Source organism: Physeter macrocephalus, chromosome 14 (assembly GCF_002837175.3).
Source record: "Physeter macrocephalus isolate SW-GA chromosome 14, ASM283717v5, whole genome shotgun sequence".
NCBI lineage: Eukaryota > Metazoa > Chordata > Mammalia > Artiodactyla > Physeteridae > Physeter > Physeter macrocephalus.
This window is the reverse complement of record NC_041227.1, coordinates 56,496,634-56,517,184: the sequence shown is the minus strand read 5'-3', so window position 1 is coordinate 56,517,184 and position 20,551 is coordinate 56,496,634. Positions and strand designations below refer to the sequence as shown.

The following is a 20,551-nucleotide window of genomic DNA, read 5'->3' as shown; positions in this document are numbered from 1 at the left end:
TAGGATGGGAATAAAACACAGACCTACTAGAGCATGGACTTGAGGATGTGGGGAGGGGGAAGGGTAAGCTGTGACCAAGTGAGAGAGTGGCATGGACATATATACACTACCAAACGTAAAATAGCTAGCTAGTGGGAAGCAGCCGCATAGCACAGGGAGATCAGCTCGGTGCTTTGTGACCACCTAGAGGGGTGGGATAGGGAGGGTGGGAGGAGGGAGACGCAAGAGGGAAGAGATATGGGAACATATGTATATGTATAATTGATTCACTTTGTTATAAAGCAGAAACTAACACACCATTGTAAAGAAATTATACTCCAATAAAGATGTTAAAAAAAAAAAAAAAAAGAAACACTGGCCCAAAAGATCTTATCCACTCCTGTGACTTTGAGTATTGTTCACAAGCCAGTAGAAAAAAAATTGTATCTTTATCCCAAGAACTCTCTTGTGAGCCCAAGACACATAAGACCATCTATAGACTTGATATCTCTACCTGGGCACCTTACAGGTATCTCAAATTCCCAAGAACAAAACTGAACTTTTGATCTTCTTAATCTTAGTAAATGGCACCTCTATTCATCCAGCTGCTTATGCCAGAAATGTGGGAATCACCCCTGACACTGCTATTTTCCTCACCCATGACATCATATCCCTGACCATGATCCAATGATCATACCAGTTCTACCTCTGGAAGGGTCAGGTTTTGCTGCAGTAACAAACAACTCCAAAATCTTAGTGGTTGAAGACCACAGTGAGTCAGCTGGAGCTCTGCCTGACTCTGCTGAGCTTATTCTCAGGATGCAGGTCAAGTTCAAATCTACAACATGAGTCTCCTCATTCCAAAACCAGGGTGATGGAACACCACCACCACTACTGAGCTGGGGCTTGCCATTCTCATGGCAAATGACAGGAGCACAAGAGGCCGGTAGACACATACAAGTCCTCTTAAAGCCTCTTCTCTGACTGTACTCTGTTGGCTCCGCCCATATTCCATTTGCCAAAGCATGTCACATGACCAAACCCAAAATCAGCAGAGTGAGGAAGTACTTTCTTCCGATGGTACAGCAGAAAGTGAATATTTGCAAAACGATGATATGGTCCTCCATGATGTCCAATATACCCCAGATCCATCCACTTCTCTCCATTACCATGGCTCCCACCCTGGTCCAAGTCACCATAATCTCTCAACTGGATGTCCACACAGCCTACCAACTATCTGCCTGCCTTCCGTGGCTCCTCCAATCTATTCTCCACAAAGGAGCCAGAATGATTTGTTTATAGTGTTGGTCCACTGCACTCAGGAAAACTCCAAAGTCTGTATCCCGATCACTAAGGCCCTACCAAAGCTGTCCCCAGACTATCTCTCTAGCCCAGGGATATTGAGCCTGGAGTAAACACAACCCCGCCCCCCCATTGGGAAATCTACTTTCATTTCCTCTACTCTCTGCTCTCACTCATGCTGGAACCACACTGGTCTTCCTTCAGGTGCCCCTAACTCACCACCCACTTTTCTGTCCCCCAGTCATTCCCTCCACCTGGCTGCCACTCTAGATGCCATTCCCTCCACCCGAAACGCCCTTCCCATTCTCCTTGCTACCTGGGCTTCCTCCCACTAACCTTGCAGATCTCAGCTTATAATACCTTGCTCAGAAAGGCAAGGGATCGCCCAGTCTAAATAGACTCTTCATATAGTTTCTTAAACAACCTGTATTTATTATAAATTGGAATTATAAGTGGGCAATTACCAGCTTGATGTCTGCCTCTCTGCCACACAGTAAACTCCACATGGGCAGGTGCTGGGTCTATCTTGCCCACCACCAAGTCACCAGCATCAGACACACTGTACAGAGTAGATGCTTGATAACTGGCTGTTGAATGAATACCAAACGATGTTCAACTGAGCACCTACGTACTTTTTTTTTTTTTTTTTTGGTGGTATGCGGGCCTCCCTCTGTTGTGGCCTCTCCCGTTGCGGAGCACACGCTCCGGACGCGCAGGCTCAGCGGCCATGGCTCACGGGCCCAGCTGCTCCGCGGTATGTGGGATCCTCCCAGACCGGGGCGCGAACCCGGTTCCCCTGCATCGGCAGGCGGACGCGCAACCACTGCGCCACCAGGGAAGCCCCCTACGTACTTTTTATATTGTTTCATTTCATCCTCATGCCTGATCTAGGTATATTAATCCAAGGAAACTGAAGCTCAGAAAAGTAGAGTCATGTGCCTAAAGTCACAATGTTAGGAAAAATCAGAGCCCAGATACAAATCCAGATGTGTCCATTTCTGGGGTCTACACAATTAACTGTTGTGCCATGTTGCTTCCTCTCGAAGAAACGCAAAAATAGTTTCTCAGGATGTGAGATGACCCGTCCTGCCTGTGTTCTCTGCAATCTAAGCCAACCTCAAAGACAAGGAGAAAGTCAGTTCCTTCCTCCTGCAGAAAATAACCTACCTGAGGGTCAGCACAGGGGGGCTCGCAGAGGGACTGAGCTGTCCCATTCTCCTCTCCACCCATCCTCCACCATGAAATGAGTAATCTCTTTCAGAGAAGGAGACAGAAACAAAACCAAAGATGAATTGAAATAATCCAAGATGGAGACGAAGAGTATACCACAGGCCGTGTGTGCATCAGGGCCAGATAGACTGTACAGAAAAAGCTACACTAGAAGTGGGATGGCATATTTCTGTGCCTCAGTTCTCCCAGTTGTGAAATGGGGTGATAAGGCGCATCTCTACCTCCTAGAAATGCGGAAAGGAAGTGCTCGGTTTTGCCTAGACTATCGCGAGGATTCAGTTACTACTCCTTTGCAAAATGTAAGTCACCCCTTGTCAATTTCCAAAGCAAAAATGACAGAGTGACCCCTGTAGATACTACAGTTACAACAGTGAAGAAGGGAATTCCACGATAAAATTGCTGGAAACAACCTTTTATTATGGCTAAAAGAGCACAGGTGTCTGAGACAGAAAAACTGGGATCTAGAGCAGATTCTAGATCTGACTCTGTGACCTTAGGCAACATTTTCCCTTCCTCGAGGATTAGTTTTTTTTGTCTGCAGTCAAGGATATTAACAGCACTGTTTCTCAAACTTTTCATTCTCCTACCACTTTCATAGTTTTTACTGGGCTGTATCTTCATACCATTCATAACATTACTTATTTAATATTTCTTATTTATATCCATTTATTCAACAAATATTCGTCAAGCAGCTACAATATGCCAGACAATCCTCTAGGTACTGAGACACTGTTCTAGATGACTTTTTTTTAACTTAATATCTAGTTACTCCCATCCTAAGCAATAATATCCATGAACTCATGGGACTGATAAGCTGACTACAGGTATTTTTTCTAGTGTATATTAAAATCAATGTAAAAATAACAAGGTCCTACTGTATAGCACAGGGAACTATATTCAATATCCTGTGATAAACCATAAATGGAAAAGAAAATGAAAAAGAATATATATATGTGTAACCGAATCACTTTGCTGTACAGCAGAAATTAACACAACATTGTAAATCAACTATACTTCAATAATATTTTTTTTTAGAAATCAATGTAAAAGTAGCAAAAGGAAATGTGTCCTTTAACATCCACCTTAATCTTAGGTGCTCCCAGTGATAAAAAGTGGGTGCTTTTGGACACCTGGGCCTGGATAATAGCTAGGATTCCTGGTAACTCTCAAAATTGTACTGTTCTGGATTCCTCTAGAGAGACTGACACAATTTATCTTCCTCTCTTCCAACCCACTCTGCTAGAGCCATGAAGAGAGTGACGTTAAGTAATTATTCAGCAATTACGAGAACTTTTTTTCTGAGCCAGAGACTAGGGCTCTGTCAGTTTGAGAACACGCTTGAACTTCCTGGCTCTCCATTTCCAATTCACACCCCAAACTTCAGGCACTTTCATTTCCTTCCCTTCAGTCACAGAGGACGCTGCTTTACACCCAGGCGCTGTTTTCATCTTCAAAGAATATTATCAATTTTCAATGACGTCTCTATATCTGACACGGGAAAGGCTCCAAAAAACCCATAATCGCCCTACTAGACAACTCTTCCCAAACAATATTTAATAAGTTATACATATGAGTCCAAAATGTATGTTCTGAGTTGCCTTTGAAATCCAAAAAAAAAAAAAGGTTTGCAAAGGAAAACTTTCCTACCAATCAGTTAAAAACTTCAGTAGAAAAGTGGGCTAAGGACAGGAGCTGATAATTCACAGGAGAAGAAATACAAACGACTAATAAGCATATGAAAAGGTACTCAGCTCCTTAATAATCAAAGGAAATGCAAATTAAAACAACAAGAGAGCGGGTTTTTTTCCCATTTCAAATTAACAAAGGATTATAGCATAATCATTTTGCATGCTAGCTAGAGTGGGGTTTAATAGGTACTGGTGTTAGAAGAATTATATTTCTACCTTGCTGGAAAGCAATTTGATATTGTGTTTCAGGATCCTTCAGAGGTTCTAATCTTTGACTCAGTAATTCCCCTTCTAGGAATCAACCATAGAAAACCAGAGATCTGTCTGTCAGACATGTTTGGTTTAATGGACAAGGGTGTCTATCATGATGGTATTTCTAAGATCAGGGTTTCTCAGTCGCAGCACTCTTGACGTTTAGGGTCAGACGACTAATTCTCTGGTGTCAGGGCTGTCCTGGGCATTGTAGGATGTTTGGCAGCATCCATGTACTCTACGCACTAAAGGTCAAGAGTACACACACCAACCCCTAGTTATGACAGTCAAAATTGTCTCCAAGGGGAAGGATTGGATTGGGAGTTTGGGATTAGCAGACGCAAACTACGACAAGGTCCTACTGTATAGCACAGGGAACTACATTCAGTATCCTGTAATAAACCATAATGGAGAGGAATATGAAAAAGAATATATATATGCATAACTGAATCACTTTGCCGTACAGCAGAAATTAACACGACACTGTAAATCAACTATACCGAAATAAAATTAATTTTTTAAAAAACTGTCTCCATACATTGCCAAATGTTCCCTTGGGTGACAAAATCCGCATTAAGAACCACTGATCTAAGAATAAAAACTTGTAAATGACTTAAATGTCCAAGTATGATAAAATGGTCAAATGAGTTATGGTCTGTTCAGATGATGGAATATTATATGTATTCCCTTAAAATGAATGACATGGCAACCTAATCATAATAAAATGGTATATGAAAAAAAGCAAACAAGAAAATACTTAATTAGCCATTAATTAGCCACCGATCATTTAATTAGTCATGTTTTTCTTAGAAAAACAGACTGCATGGAAATAAAGCAAACTCCCACTGCAATTATCCTTAGGTAGTAGGATTAAAAAGCAGTTTTCGTTTCCTTTTTCAAAACATCTATTTGGCTCCATAAGCTCAGAGAATGGATTTCTAGTCTGAAGAACCCAGCTTTAAATCCAGCCCTGCCACTGTCTAGCTATTATTGACTCTTACTAACTCTCAACATCCAAGTCACTGTGACTTCACCTGCAAAACGGGGATAACCATGTACCTACTGCAAAGAGTGGCAAAGAGTAAACAAGTTAAGGCATAGAAAGTGCTAAGCAAGGTGCCTGGTGGGTCGTAGGTATTCAGTTAAAGGTGAGTGCTCATTAACAGGGACTACCCTTTTAATTAAAATCTTTTTCTTAAAAAGAAAACGAACCTACAACACCAAGCCAGAAGGAGCTTGACTTACTGCTCTGGGGAGAGACACAATCTGAGAATGAGAGATCTCCGGTGCTTGGGGATCTGACATTGGGTGAAACTCTATTAGTGGTGGAAAAAAAACAGGGATGAAGAATCCATCTAGCAGAGGACACTGCCTGCCAGGAAACGTTATTTAAATTGGACAGGATGGACAGACAGCTTCAAGTCAAGAGTACCGAAGTGTCAAGAGCCATAAAGAGTTTAACTGCCTAACACTTTAATCACTTTTTTTTTTTTTTTGCGGTACGCGGGCCTCTCACCGCTGTGGCCTCTCCCGCTGCGGAGCACAGGCTCCGGACGCGCAGGCTCAGCGGCCATGGCTCACGGGCCCAGCCACCCCGCGGCACGCGGGATCTTCCCGGACCGGGGCACGAACCCGCGTCCCCTGCATCATCAGGCGGGCCCTCAACCACTGCACCACCAGGGAAGCCCTGCCTAACACTTTAGATGACCACTCTAGGGCCTTACAAAGAAGCATTGGGAATTGGATCTGGAAATGTTCCTGAAGCCTGGAGAGCCAGGAGTCCCAAGTCATTGGAGGAGAGCCCAGGAGGACTGTGGGTACCACCACTGGGACAGACTGAAAGAATCTGGAGATTTGACTTCAAGATCTTGCTGTCTTGTCCTGCAAGTTCCTTTTCTTCTTCGAGTCTCTGACTATTGATGTATTCAGACAAGCAGACTAGCTTAGTTTATAAGAATAGGAAAACTGGAGACCAACTACCTAGTCACCCAGAGGTGACTCCTGGGCCCACCACATCCTAGCTATTGTAACTCTGGGCAAGTTGCTTACTTCATGGATCTAGGCCTTCATTTTTGCATCTACAAGAGATGGGTGATGCTATCTACCCCGTATAAGAGGTTTAGCATGGAGCCAGGTAGCCCCCAGCAAGGACTTGATAAAATGGCAGCTCTAATTGCTTTTTTAGAAGTTACTCCATACACACACCTACTGTATATAAAATAGATAATCAACAAGGATCTACTGTAGAGCACAGGGAACGCTACTCAATATTCTGTAATAACCTGTATGGGAAAAGAATCTGAAAAAGAATATATAGATATATAGATATATAGAGATATATATATACACAATATGTATATAGATATATATATCTATAGATATACAATATATATATAGATATATTGCATATGTATAACTGAATTACTTTGCTGTACACCTGAGACTAACGCAACACTGTAAATCAACTATACTCTAACAGAAAATAAAAATTAAATTTAAAAAATAATAATAAAATAAAAGTTATGCCAAACATAGAACTTGAATCTCCCTCAAAGTGGAATTCATTCTCTTGAAACTTTGAACGTGGGGTAGATCAGTGGGCAAATGTACAAAGGATGAATGGCAACAGTTCTTCGGCCCATCAGGGAGTTTTTTTCAGGTGTTTCAGGGTTTATCACAATGCTTCTGACCTGTACCAGATCCTGGGTAGGCAATGGGGCTACTGTGATGGCCAAGAAACAGTCCCTTGGCCTCAAGTTGCTCAGAACCAGTGCAGAAGACAGACATGGAAGGTACAGGTACACTTCATTCAGGTAGTGAGAAGAGGAAGCAATATCAGGTCGTGGTAGCACTCAGGCCCTGGGGCCATATTCCCTGGTTTTATTGGTTTTATCTCCAGATCTTGGAGCCATGTGAACCTGGACAGGTTACTTCATCTCTTCAAGCCTCAGTATTTTCATCTGTAAAATGGGGAGAATAAGAGTAGTGCTTCTCCCTCATAGGGTTGTGGCAGGACAAAATAAGGGGAAGCCCTTAGAACCATGCCCAGCACACAGGGTTTAATAAACATTAGCTGTTACCACTATTAACATCTTGGTGACTAGACGTATAGACCCTGGAAAGACAATCTGATTCTCTGACCTGCAGAGCGGGGAGATCCTCCCAGGGCCATTCAGCCCAACCCCTCCAATATCCAGTCTGGGCAGACCTCAGGGGCCATGATCGCACCACACCTGAATTCTCCCTCATCATCACCACACAGATCTAGAGAAAACTTTCTTGGGAATCAAGATGTACAATTTTATTGTTTTAACCCCCCCCCCCACAAACCCACAAAAGACTTGTGGCTGTAAAGAGTAATTCACCCTAGGAGGGAGATGCAAGAGAGAGGAAATATGGGGATATATGTATATGTACAGCTGATTCACTTTGTTATACAGCAGAAACTAACACACCATTGTAAAGCAGTTATACTCCAATAAAGATGCTAAAAGAAAAAAAAAAGAGTAATTCACCCATTTTCTAAATGGAAAGGAGACTCCAAATCACTTCTAAAAGCAATATCCCGCTCTCCCCATCTCTCCCACCGCACACGCGCGCGCGCGCGCGCGCGCGCACCCACACACACCAGAGTGAGGAGGGGGCAGGGAGGGAGGAAGTGAAGAAGGAAGTCCTTTAACAGGAACAGGAAAGGATGAGGAGGATATAACTGTGGGCAAGGCAGGATTGTCTGAGGATGAACAGGGGCCAGACACCTGAGCACACTCTCCTGCTTCACCTGACAGAGCAGACAGGTGACAGGTGTCTCCTCTGTGACTATTCCACCTGAACACCTGCTAGCCTGGCAGCCCCCTCGGGTCACTCTGGGTGATCCTCGGACTGAATGGACTCCTGGTCTCATGTTGATTTCCAACAGAAGCCAATTCTTCCTTTTCCCTGGCAGAGTCTGGGCATCTGGGCAGACAAAGTGCTTGAGGGTTTTGTTAAACAAGGGAGGCACTGTGACGTCTGGGAGAAACACCACCACCAAACGATAAATTTGGACCAGCCTGCCTGCCATTCTCAACTACACACACACACACACACACACACACACACACACACACACACACACACACACACCCCACATCTGAGTAATCCCATGTGTGCCTACTTAACAGGTTGACATACTAACCAATCAGAATGGACACTGACCATAACTTTGGAGAAGGTTCTGGAAGTCTCCTGCTGTTATCCTTTTATTTTAAAAATCTTGGAAGGTTTAGGGGATACAAGTGAAGGGCCAGGGTGGCAGGCAGGCACTTGGGACACCAGGGCAGTGGCTTTTTCCCAACTGGCATGGAAGTATTTCAAATTTTAATGCCCACCACGGGCACACTTGTACATACCAGCCAGACTGAACCTAGACTCTGAGATGAGGATTTGTACGTGGGTGATTTATTAAGAAGCTGTTCCCAGGGGGAAAAAAAAAAACAAAAAAACAGTAAGAAAGCAAGTGAAGCAGAACAAAGAAGGGAGGAAAGCCCAGCCAGGCTGAGGACTTGAATCAAAGCCACACAGATAGTGACCTCAACCTGATTCCACAGGGGAGTCTGGAGCATAAATCAGCCCCACAGTCGGCCTGATCTAAGGCAAGAAAGCCCAGCTTTCATATTCATGCATCCAGAAGTCAGGAGTTAAGGGCTGTCCCGGGAGTAGGATACAGAGCAAAGCAAAGCACCTCCAGGAGCTGCCCAGGAAGTCCTCTGAACAAGAGCCAGTGGTGCCGCCTGGAGGCAAAAGCACAGGAAGGTCAAAGGTTGGACACCATTAATCTGAGGAGAAGAATAGAACTTTAGAGGATCTGGGTGGAGTGCCAGCATTGTCCATAACACCAGCTGAATGTCAGCCCAAATCCTTAGACAAGGAAGGAACACATCCAAATTATGGCCATAGTGCATAGAGTAGGATGGGGGACCAGCTCAGGGGTTCAACGTTTCTCTTATTAGGTAATTTGTGTCTGAATGAACTCTTTGTCTCCAGTCTCAACCCGTTCAATCCCAAAGAGTAATGAGAGCTAAAATGTATACAGCACCCACAATGGGTAGGGGGTCACACAGATGACATGCCCAACCTCACAACAACTTCTCAAGGTGGGTCATACTCTTTCCACTTTACAGATCAGCAAACTGAGGCTCAGAGAGTTTAAGAATCGTCTAAAATTTTTCACAACATGTAAGTGGTAACAGAGAAATTCCAATCTATCTCAAATCTGTGGGACTCAGAGCTTCTGTTCTTTTCAACTGCTACCCACTCAACAACACCTCCTTTGGATGCAAACGTGACCCAGAAGCAGACCCCGGGGTGAGGACTCATGTGCAATTCGGGTAATGCCACACATCATGCAGGAAGAGCTTGCAGGCGAAACTGGTAAGGGAGTAGGGGAGGCAGGTCAGGGAAGGGGAGGAAGTTGTTCATTTGGTGATTTCAGGGAATCTCCCAACCTCAGCCCGATCCCAGCTGGAACTCTGGAGTGTACATCAGGCTTCAGAGTTAGTTCCAACTTGAGGCAAGAGAAGTGGGCTTTCATATGCCTGCACCACTTAGGCACCCAGGGAACGTAGCCTCCCAGGTAGAGTGGCTCCGGTAACCCAAAGAGAGGCACGTGAGCAGACCATGAGAGCAAAGCCTACAGAAGCATGCCCAAGGAACTGGGCCCGTGGGCCATGGCTGCTGAGCCTGTGCGTCCGGAGCCTGTGCTCTGCAACGGGAGAGGCTGCAACAGTGAGATGCCCGCGTACCGCAAAAAAAAAAAAAAAAAAATAGTATAATGCGTGCCTGAAAGGCATGCCTTGCTGGGGAGCTCTGGGGAATTGGGTACAACGGAAAGGTAAGAGAGAGTGAAGGAGTACCAGCAAATGAGGTTAAAAAGGTAGACCAGGGCCAGTCCATGAGTCACTTTCTGTACTAAGAAAAGAAATGTAATCATTTTCTCAAGAGGCAATATAGTCTAATGCAGTGCTGTCCAAGAGAACTTTTCGCAATGATGGAAATGTTCTAAATCTGCAATGTGTGGCCCTCAGTGCTCCCCTACCATTTCCCAGGTGCATACAGCACCTGCCCCCACAGGCCAACTCAGACGTCTTGTCCAGATGCCATCAAAAATAAAATCAGGGCAGGGTAAAAGCTCTGTGCTTGTGAGGTGCTGAGAAAAAGGGGACTAAATAACCTCAAGGGAGTTGCTTCCTCAAGGAGGTGAGGATTTCTCCCCTTCATACCTCCAAAGTGGTATGTGTGAGTAGGGAAAATGGAAAAGCTACATTAGGAGGAGCCTCCTTTAGGGGCAAAAATGATGCCTGAAAAGCTGTTTGAATGGTGAGCATGACTGTGGGTTTCTTCTGTCTGGAGCTCACCATTCTAGGGCTCATTCACTCCCTACCCACTGAGCTCATCAGAGCTGACATGGGGGTCTGGCCTCCATCCTTCCACATTGCCCATCAGAGTAACTGCCCAATACCTCCAGGGTAAAATGAGCTCACAACCCAAAATAACAATAGATTTGAGGATCAGAACCATTTCGAAAGGAAAACAACCCACTGGGCTTCAGATTCCAACAGAAGTAAGAATATTAGAACAGATGGACTTTGAATATCAAATTAGCCTTTTATTAAGCATATTAAAGAGATAAAAGAAAAGAGTAACAATATAAACCAAAACAAGAACAAAAGAATATTTTTTAAAAAGCCAAGCTGAAATATCAGACATAAAAAATGTAATGGTTGAAATAAAGAACACAATGGATGGCAGAATAAATACAGTTGAAGAATGAATTAATCAACTGGAAGACAAGGTGGAGGAAATCTTCTAGAAGGAAGAGGAAGATACAAAAAATTTTTTTATTGAAGTACAGTTGATTTACAATGTTGTGTTAGTTTCAGGTGTACAGCAAAGTGAGTCAGTTATGTGTGTGTGTGTGTGTGTGTGTGTGTGTGTGTGTGTGTGTGTGTGTGTGTGTATATATCCTTTTTTCAGATTTTTTCCATTATAGGTTATTACAAGATAGTGAATATAGTTCCCTGTGCTATACAGTAGGACCTTGTTGTTTATCTATTTTAGATATAGTAGTGTGTATATGTTAATCCCGAGCTCCTAATTTATCCCTCCCCAACCCTTTCCCCTTTGGTAACCCTAAGTTTGTTTTCTATGTCTGTGAGTCTATTTCTGTTTTGTAAATAAATTCATTTGTATCCTTTTTTAAGATTCCACATATAAGTGATACCATATGATACTTGTCTTTCTCTTGCTGACTTAATTCACTTAGTATGATAATCTCTAGGTCCATCCATGTTGCTGCAAATGGCATTATTTCATTCTTTCTATGGCTGAGTAGTATTCCATTGTATATATATGTACTACATCTTCTTTATCCATTCATCTATCGATGGACATTTGGGCTGCTTCTATGTCTTGTCTAGTGTAAATAGTGCTGCTATGAATATTGGGGTGCATGTATCTTTTCGAATTAGAGTTTTTGTCTTTTCTGGATATACACCCAGGAGTAGGATTGCTAGATCATATGATAACTCTATTTTTAGTTTTTTAAGGAGACAAAAAAAAATTTTTAAGCTAAGTGATATGGAGGATAGAAGAGAATCACTAACATCAAAATAAGAAGATTCCAGGGGGAGGGACAAATTGGGAGATCGAGAGTGACCTACACACACTACTATATATAAAATAGATTACTAATAAGGACCTACTGTATAGCACAGGGAGCTCTACTCAATACTCCGTAATGGCCTATATGGGAAAAGAATCTAAAAAAGAATAGGACCATGTGTAAAATAGATAGCTACTGGGAAGCTGCTGCATAGCACAGGGAGCTCAGCTCGGTGCTCTGTGACCACCTAGAGGGGTGGGATGGTGGGGTGGGAGGGCGGCTCAAGCTGGGACAGGGCGGGGGATATATGCATACAAATAGCTGATTCACTGTGTTGTACAGCAGAAACTAACACAACATTGTAAAGCAATTATAATCTAATAAAGATGTAAAAAAAAGCCACACACAAAAATACTCCTTTTAACCCTTTTAATGCTTAAATCTGAATTCTACTTTATCTGATTTGAATATCTGATATTAATATGCCTCCTTGCTTCTTTTGCTGCATTTATCTGGTATATTAGTTTCTCTTCTTTGACTTTCAACTTCTTGTGTTGTTCTAGTTTGAGTCTCTCATAAATAGCAAACATATAGCTGATTTTTAAAAAACCTGTGAACAGAAACTAACACAACATTGTAAAGCAACTGTATTACAATAAAAATTTTTTTTAAAATAGGAAGACTCCCAGAAAAAGAGAGAAATAAAAGTGGAAAGGAGTAAACATTTGAAAAAATATTAGATACGAATTTCTCAGAATTTTTTTTAAAGTTCTATAACATCCCAAAGAAGAGAAATGAGGAAAAACCCACACCTAGACACATTATAGTTAAAGTTAAGAAGGTATCAAAAGCAAAGAGGAAATTCTAAAAAGCTTCCAAGGAGAAAGAGATCATTTTTTTAAAGAGAATCAGATTGACATCAGAATTTTTTTCGTCAGCAATACCGAATGCAAGAATACATGAAGTAATATTTTAAGTGAATTAAATGAAAAAAATAGAACTCAAAATATTATATCCAATTAAGAAGTCATTCAAATATGAAGGTACAATAAAAATATTTTCAGGCATAGAAGACCTCAAAGATTAGCCACACAAAGCCCCACTTGAACACAATTTTGGATGAACTACCTAAATAAGAGAAAAGACATATCCCAGAGATGGTACCAGGTAGATAGATACAGGTGATCAAATGCCTTGATGCTGTCTTTAAATAATAGCTAAGACCAAATAAAAAGAGAAATTATATCCAGAAAAATAGAGAATTAAAAGTCTCCAGATCCTACTCAAACTGTGGTCCCTGGACCAGTAGCAAGCACATCACTTGGGCTTGTTAAAAATGCAGGAACTGATGTCCCACCCACAACTTACTAAGACAGACTCTGCATTTTAATAAGATCCCCAAGTGATCTGAATGCACTTTAAAACTGAGAAGCTTTAGTCCAGATAACGTCAAAGTAGTAGGTGTAGTGGTGGGGAGGAAAGAAACCAAGGGATGAGAAAGTATGTTAAGTTCCCCTCTTATTAGAGGGGAGATACAGATATCCATTTTTGAAAAGAAAGCAAGGATTAAAAATAAAAGAGTGACACAGACTGAAATAAATTAAATGGATAAACTGCAGTCAAAACAAATGAACTACAGCAACACACAACATAATGGATGAATCTTAGTAAGTGGAGAAAAAAAATGGAAGTTCCAAAAAATTATATAGAGTGTGCTACACGATTTACAAAATTAAAAGCAATCAAAATAAGAATATAAACATTTAGGAACATAAACAGAAGCAATAAATATATCAAAAGGAAAGCAAGCAAATGATGCATCAGGACTGAGAATGGTAGTTGACTTGGATGGAGGAAGGCAGGGAGAAGGGTGGAGGCAGGGGCTGATAGGGAACCATAAGGTTAGATGCACATTATTGTCAATATTCCAGATTTTGTTTGGGGCATGAGTTCCGAGGTGCCTATTCCATCATTAAGAATAATGAACTCGAACAATTAAACATAATTAACTAAACAAAAGCAAGTCCTGTGTGGAATGATGGGAGTGTGTTATAAACTAAGGATTATCATACATCCAGTTTTGTGTACCTAAGGTCCAATCACTTGGCACAGTGTCTTGCAGATGGCAGATACCCAAAAGGTGCTTAATGAATAAATAGAGCACTTTGACCATAGAGTGAAGGGTCAATCAGAAAGGGAGCAGATAAAGACCAGCAAAGAAGGGATGGTTGTATAACCCAGGCAAGATTTGATGCAGGCAGGAGTCATGGGAACAGGTAAGGAACGGATGGTATCTGAAGATTTAATGCAATGCAGAATCCACAGGACTTGGTGACCGATTAGATAAGGAGATTGAGAGGAGAGAGGAATCAAGGTCAGTAACCAAGTTCTGGGATCCCAAAAGAGATCACAAACCATCCCATAATTCAAAGACACTGCATCTCACTGTTTCATTCCCTCAACATTTTATTACAGAAACTTTCCAAACTACAGAAAATTTGAGAGAACTGTATGGTGAATACATACACCTACATACTCTACTCACTCACACTTAAGATTCTACAATTAATACTTGGGAATAGTTTCTTTCACATACATTTATCCTTTTATCTATTTCTCCAGTCACACCTATCAACCTGTCTTTTTTTTTTTTTTTTTTTTTTTTTTTTTAAGGAGAAGGTTCTAGTACAGGTTCTGTCGTGTCGCAGTGGAAAGAAAACAAATTTAAAAGAAAATGTCTCAATGCCTTAAACATAGAAACCAAATGTTCTGCGATGATCTCAAACACCACCGACCTCCCCCAGGCCGAGGTAGCTGCACTCCTTTGGGGCTCTTTATAACATAATTTGAATTAGATATTAAATAGATTACTCTGAAAACAAATACTGTTTTCCTTAATCGTTCTTTATGGGAGTTTTATGGACGTGGCAATTTGCATCATTGGCATTTGGTCTGGGGTTTGGAAACACACTCATTGCTTACCATTTCAAATTATTTGCCATCTACATGGAGCATAATTAAATTCTGAGCACTTCAAATAATACTCAGACGTCAGTTATAATCGAAAGCGACTCATTGGGTTACACAATGGCTCTTCCTTCTGTATAAAAATCAGCAATCGTAATTTGATGAAATAGGGTTGCACTTATGAAAATTCTTCCCCAGGGGGGATTGAAGTCAGGCTTGTTTCTTCCACAATAAACAGTGAGCAGTCTGATTCTCCTATACCAAGTAGGTGTTGCTGTTTCAGTTCATGAAAGTAGGAGCTAGATGTGGACCAAATTCAGGCTTCCATTTTATTTTCTGGAGAACAACATCCTCTCGCTGTGTCATCTGCCCATTTCCAAGCACTCTTTCTCTCTCTTCTCTATACCCTATACAAGGCTCCTATACCCTGTACAAGGCTCCTCCCTACCCCCCACCCTTATTCATGTAAGGTGAATATCTCCCCCTCTGTTGTCACAACTTTGCTCTGGTCCCAGTTTCCAAGTAGTCTTACCTGATTCCCTCAAGTAGGACTGTGTTCTCCACAGCACCATATGCTTCTCTTCAACAAGGGTTCCCTGAAGGTGGGGGCCACTTCCTTCATTTATGTGTCCAGCGCCTGCTGTAGGATTATCCAACATGGTATCTTCCCTTCTTCATTCATTCAGCAGATATTGTTGAGGATCTACCAAGAACTCTTCTAAGCACATGGGACACAATGCTAAACAAGACAGGAAATGCCCTGCCCTCATGGAGCTTACAGTCTAGTGGGAACATTCTCTCTCTCTCTCTCTCTCTCTCTCTCTCTCTCTCACACACACACACACACACACACACACACACACACACACACACACACACACAACAACACACACACACAACAAGAGCAGTTCCTATAAGGGCCCCATCTCCCTTTCACCTGGAAAGATAGAGCCTGAGATTTGATGCAAGAGGAACCTGGGCTCATGTCATGAATCTAAAACTTATTCAACATGCAGCCATGGGCAAATTTAGATTAGCCTTTTGGGACCTTGGTTTCTTCAAACATTAAATGAGCAGGACAAAAACCTACCATACATGGTAGGTTGTGAAGACTCAGTTTCCAATGCATGTAAATCATTAGCCAGTGCCTAGAATGTAGTATGTGCAGCATGATTTGTAGCTATAATTATAATGACCATGTCACCCCAGCATAAAACTAGTATCATGTAAGGATACAAAACCAAATGATTCCAAACCAATGTTACAGCACTGTTTGTAGTCATTTCTTCTGTCCACTGATATTCTCCATTCTTCTCCTTCCAGGTAGGATTGGACTTTACAACCCCCTCTGGAGTTAGGACTAGCCACGTCACTTGCTTTTGTCAATGACATGTGAGTGGAAACCTTCAAGAGCCACTGCATGACTTGCCGCATTCTCTTCGCCCCGTCTTGGATGCTGGCAACATTCCAGACAGTGGAGGCCCTGATAAGCTGGGTTCCTGAGCAGGTACAGCTTGGAGCAGACCCGACCTGCAATAACTTGTAGCATGAGTAATAAACCTTTATTTTTTAAAAAAAATTTATATATTTATTTATTTATGGCTGTGTTGGGTCTTCGTTTCTGTGCGAGGGCTTTCTCTAGCTGTGGCGAGCCGGGGCCGCTCTTCATCGCGGTGCGCGGGCCTCTCACTGTCGCGGCCTCTCTTGTTGCGGATCACAGGCTCCAGGCGCGCAGGCTCAGTAGTTGTGGCGCGCGGGCCCAGTTGCTCCGTGGCATGTGGGACCTTCCCAGACCAGGGCTCGAACCCGCGTGCCCCGCATCGGCAGGCAGATTCTCAACCACTGTGCCACCAGGGAAGCCCCAACCTTTTCGTTTTAAACCACTGAGATTCAGGGGTGATTTGTTACTGCCCAGACGACTGTGACTGATACACAACAACTCTACCAAGCCCTGATCCCCAGAACTGTGTTCAATTCGCCCTCTGCTAGCACTGCTCCCTCCTTTCCCGTATCGCTCAAGCTCACAATGTTCTCCTCCTCCAGGTAACCCATGCAATCCTACATGGCTCTTTGATTCATCTTAAGTGCCAACTCTTTCTAAAAGCCTTCCCTGGCTTACCTTCAGCCGTTCTCCTCTGAGATCCCTGTTACATCTGCCCATTTCTACCATCCTATTTCATTTTCTCTGCCTGGAGTGATATTCTAGGCAAAGCCAAGGCTGGAATCAGGGTAGTCTGACCCTCAGCCACACGGACTTACTGTTTCCCTCTGTAAGACGCACTTGCCTAAAAACCCCAAAAGGCACTTGGCATTAGAAAGCCTTAGCCACACCTTAGCACACCTGGAATGACTCAGAGAGATTCTGAGAATAAGGAAAATATCTTTGGTTCAAGCATACAGGAAAACTGAATTTTGAAGGAAGTAAGCATCCTTCCAAATCTCTGTGATTCGGTTGAGATGGTAGCAGAATAAGAATTATTCAGTAGGGGATGCTGAATCTCAAAGCCTTCAAGCCAAGAGATGATGCACACATAGCCAGGACCACAAAAGGACAGAGGAAAATCCAAAGGACCACACTCTTCAAAAATTAACGTGTTTCCTTTCCTAGAGCAATCAGTGGGGAAGGCAACTCATGATTTGAAGGCAACCCATGATTGGAGGTTAAGGATGCCATCCTTACCTCTATGAGTCTTAATATAAAATTTTTGAAATGCTTCTTAGGGACCTATCATTAACAGGTAGAGTGGTTATGAAAATTCAGTGTTCCTTATACATAAGTTGTGTTGCTCATATGGACTAAAAAAAAAAAAGAGGGAGCAACTAGCATTAACATCTGCAGATTTTAAGTGCATTTTGTCTACAGCAGGAAAGAAAAGTGATAGCTCAGTGGCCTGACAACTCTCTGCTCTGAAATCAAGATGGTTTCAGAGTAAGTAAGTAGTAAGTCAGAAAGAGAAAAAAAATATCGTATAGTTACACATATATGTGGAATCTAGAAAAATGGTACAGATGAACTGGTTTGCAAGGCAGAAATAGAGATACAGACATAGAGAACAAACGTATTGACACCAAGCGGGGAAAGCAGGGGTGAGGGATGAATTGGGAGATTGGGATTGACATATATACACTAATATGTATAAAATAGATAAGTAATAAGAACCTGCTGTATAGCACAGGGAACTCCACTTTGCTGTACAGTAGAAACTAACACAACATTGTAAAACAACTATACACCAATTAAAACAATAAAATAAAAAAAGATGGTTTCACTTGCCCAGTGAGTGCCCAGTGCTTAACAAGCTTGGTCTGTAGCCCATATCTTTATGGGAGTCAAGAATCTCTTCCACTAGAATCAAGCTGTTCCTCCAAACACAATGCACACTCCCTGTGACTTTCTATTTTCCAAAAGAATCAGCTCAGTCCTGATCCCATACTATTCCAGAAAAGCTGACAGCATTTGAAAAGGAAAAGAAGGCCAAGTGGAAACCTTTCTTTGAATGTTGGACTCAGCTGCCAGGCTCCTCATAGAAAGTGAATGGAATATAACAGCCTCCAAAATGGGCCCCTGCTTCTCCTCTTGCCCTAAAACTCCATTCTCTAGAAAAATATTACCTAATCATACCATTCCAGTGACCAAAACCACTCACTGGTTACTGGATCACTTGCAACTGCCCTCCAGCGTGGTAGCCAATAGCTACCCACAGCTACTCCAATTGAATCTGGAATTAATTAAAATTAGCAAAAATTAATAATTCAGTAACTCAGTAGCACTAGCCACATATCAACTGCCCGATAGTCACAAATGGTTCGTGGCTACCATATTGAACAGAGCGGATATAGGACATACCCGTCGTCACAGAAAGCTCTACTGGACAGTGCTGACTGAGAAGAAAGACTTACTGGGCTCTAAAAGATTCTATATAACTTCACTCCTTCCAATATTTCTAACCCCATTATGCATCACCTTTGCTCTTGCTCACTTCCAATTACACTGGACTCTGGCTTGTTTGTTTGTTTGTTTTCAACACCTTTACTGGAGTGTAATTGCTTTACAATGGTGTGTTAGTTTCTGCTGTTTCACAAAATGAATCACCTATATGTATACATATATCCCCATATCCCCTCCCTCTTGCATCTCCCTCCCACCCTCCCTATCCCACCCCTCTAGGTGGTCACAGACCACCTAGCTGATCTCCCTGTGCTATGCGGCTGCTTCCCACTAGCTATCTATTTTACATTTGGTAGTGTATATATGTCCATGCCACTCTCTCACTTTATCCTATCTTACCCTTCTCCCTCCTCGTGTCCTCAAGTCCATTCTCTACGTCTGTGTCTTTATTCCTGTCCTGCTGCTAGGTTCTTCAGAACCTTTTTTTTTTTTTTTTAAGATTCCATATATTTGTGTTTGCAGACGGTATTTGTCTGTCTCTTTCTGGCTTACTTCACTCTGTATGACAGTCCTTACATTTTAAGTCCATGAAAAACATGATTTGCTTTATAAAAGTACTATTGTATACCACTGGGAAAAACATAATGATTGCAAAAGCAAAAAGTATCTCCAAGAACTAATTTTCATCTTTATAGGAAAATAAAATGAGCCCAGGTCTATTTTTTCTTTAGCAGAGCTATTTATATTCAGCAACGTGTATTACTTTGAGGAAAAGGACATTAGTATTGTAGGTTTCTGCTCTGCTGGTTCTTTCCTCCCCATCACCTTGAGCTAAAATATAAACTCCTTAGCACAGCATCCAATGTCCTTTAGATTTCTTCTTTCCTGCCTTGGCTTTCAGGTCCCCTCCACACAGGTCCTCACTTTCTACCACCCCAAAACATTTTTTGGGTTCCTAAGCATTCCTGTTGAGCATCCTTTCATGTGTTTGTTGGCAATCTGTATATATTCTCTGGAGAAATGTCTATTTAGGTCTTCTGAGCATTTTTGGATTGGGCTGTTTGTTGTTTTGATGTTGAGCTGCATGAGCTGCTAGTATGTTTTGGAGATTAATCCTGTGTCAGTTGCTTCATTTGCAAATATTTTCTCCCATCCTGAGGGTTGTCTTTTCATCTTGTTTATGGTTTCCTTTGTTGTGCAAAAACTTTTAAGTTTCATTAGGTCCCATTTGTTTATTTTTGTTTTAATTTCCATATCTCTAGGAGGTGGGTCAAGAAGGATCTTGCTGTGATTTATGTCATAGAGTGTTCTGCCTATGTTTTCCTCTAAGAGTTTTATAGTGTCTGGCCTTACATTTAGGTCTTTAATCCATTTTGAGTTTATTTTTGTGTATGGTGTTAGGGAGTGTTCTAATTTCATTCTTTTACATGTAGCTGTCCAGTTTTCCCAGAACCACTTATTGAAGAGGCTGTCTTTTCTCCATTGTATAGTGTTGCCTTCTTTGTCATAGATTAATTGACCATAGCTGCGTGGGTTTGTCTCTGGGCTTTCTATCTTGTTCCACTGTTCTATGTTTCTGTTTTTCTGCCAGTACCATATTGTCTT

The 20,551-nt window shown here is 42.1% G+C and overlaps 1 protein-coding gene across 1 annotated transcript in view; it reads right to left on the bottom strand.

Annotated features, from left to right (window-relative positions):
* SHISA9 (shisa family member 9) overlaps positions 1-20,551 on the bottom strand; it is a 293,836-nt gene that overhangs the window by 207,790 nt on the left and 65,495 nt on the right. The gene's annotated exons all lie outside the window — the stretch shown is intronic.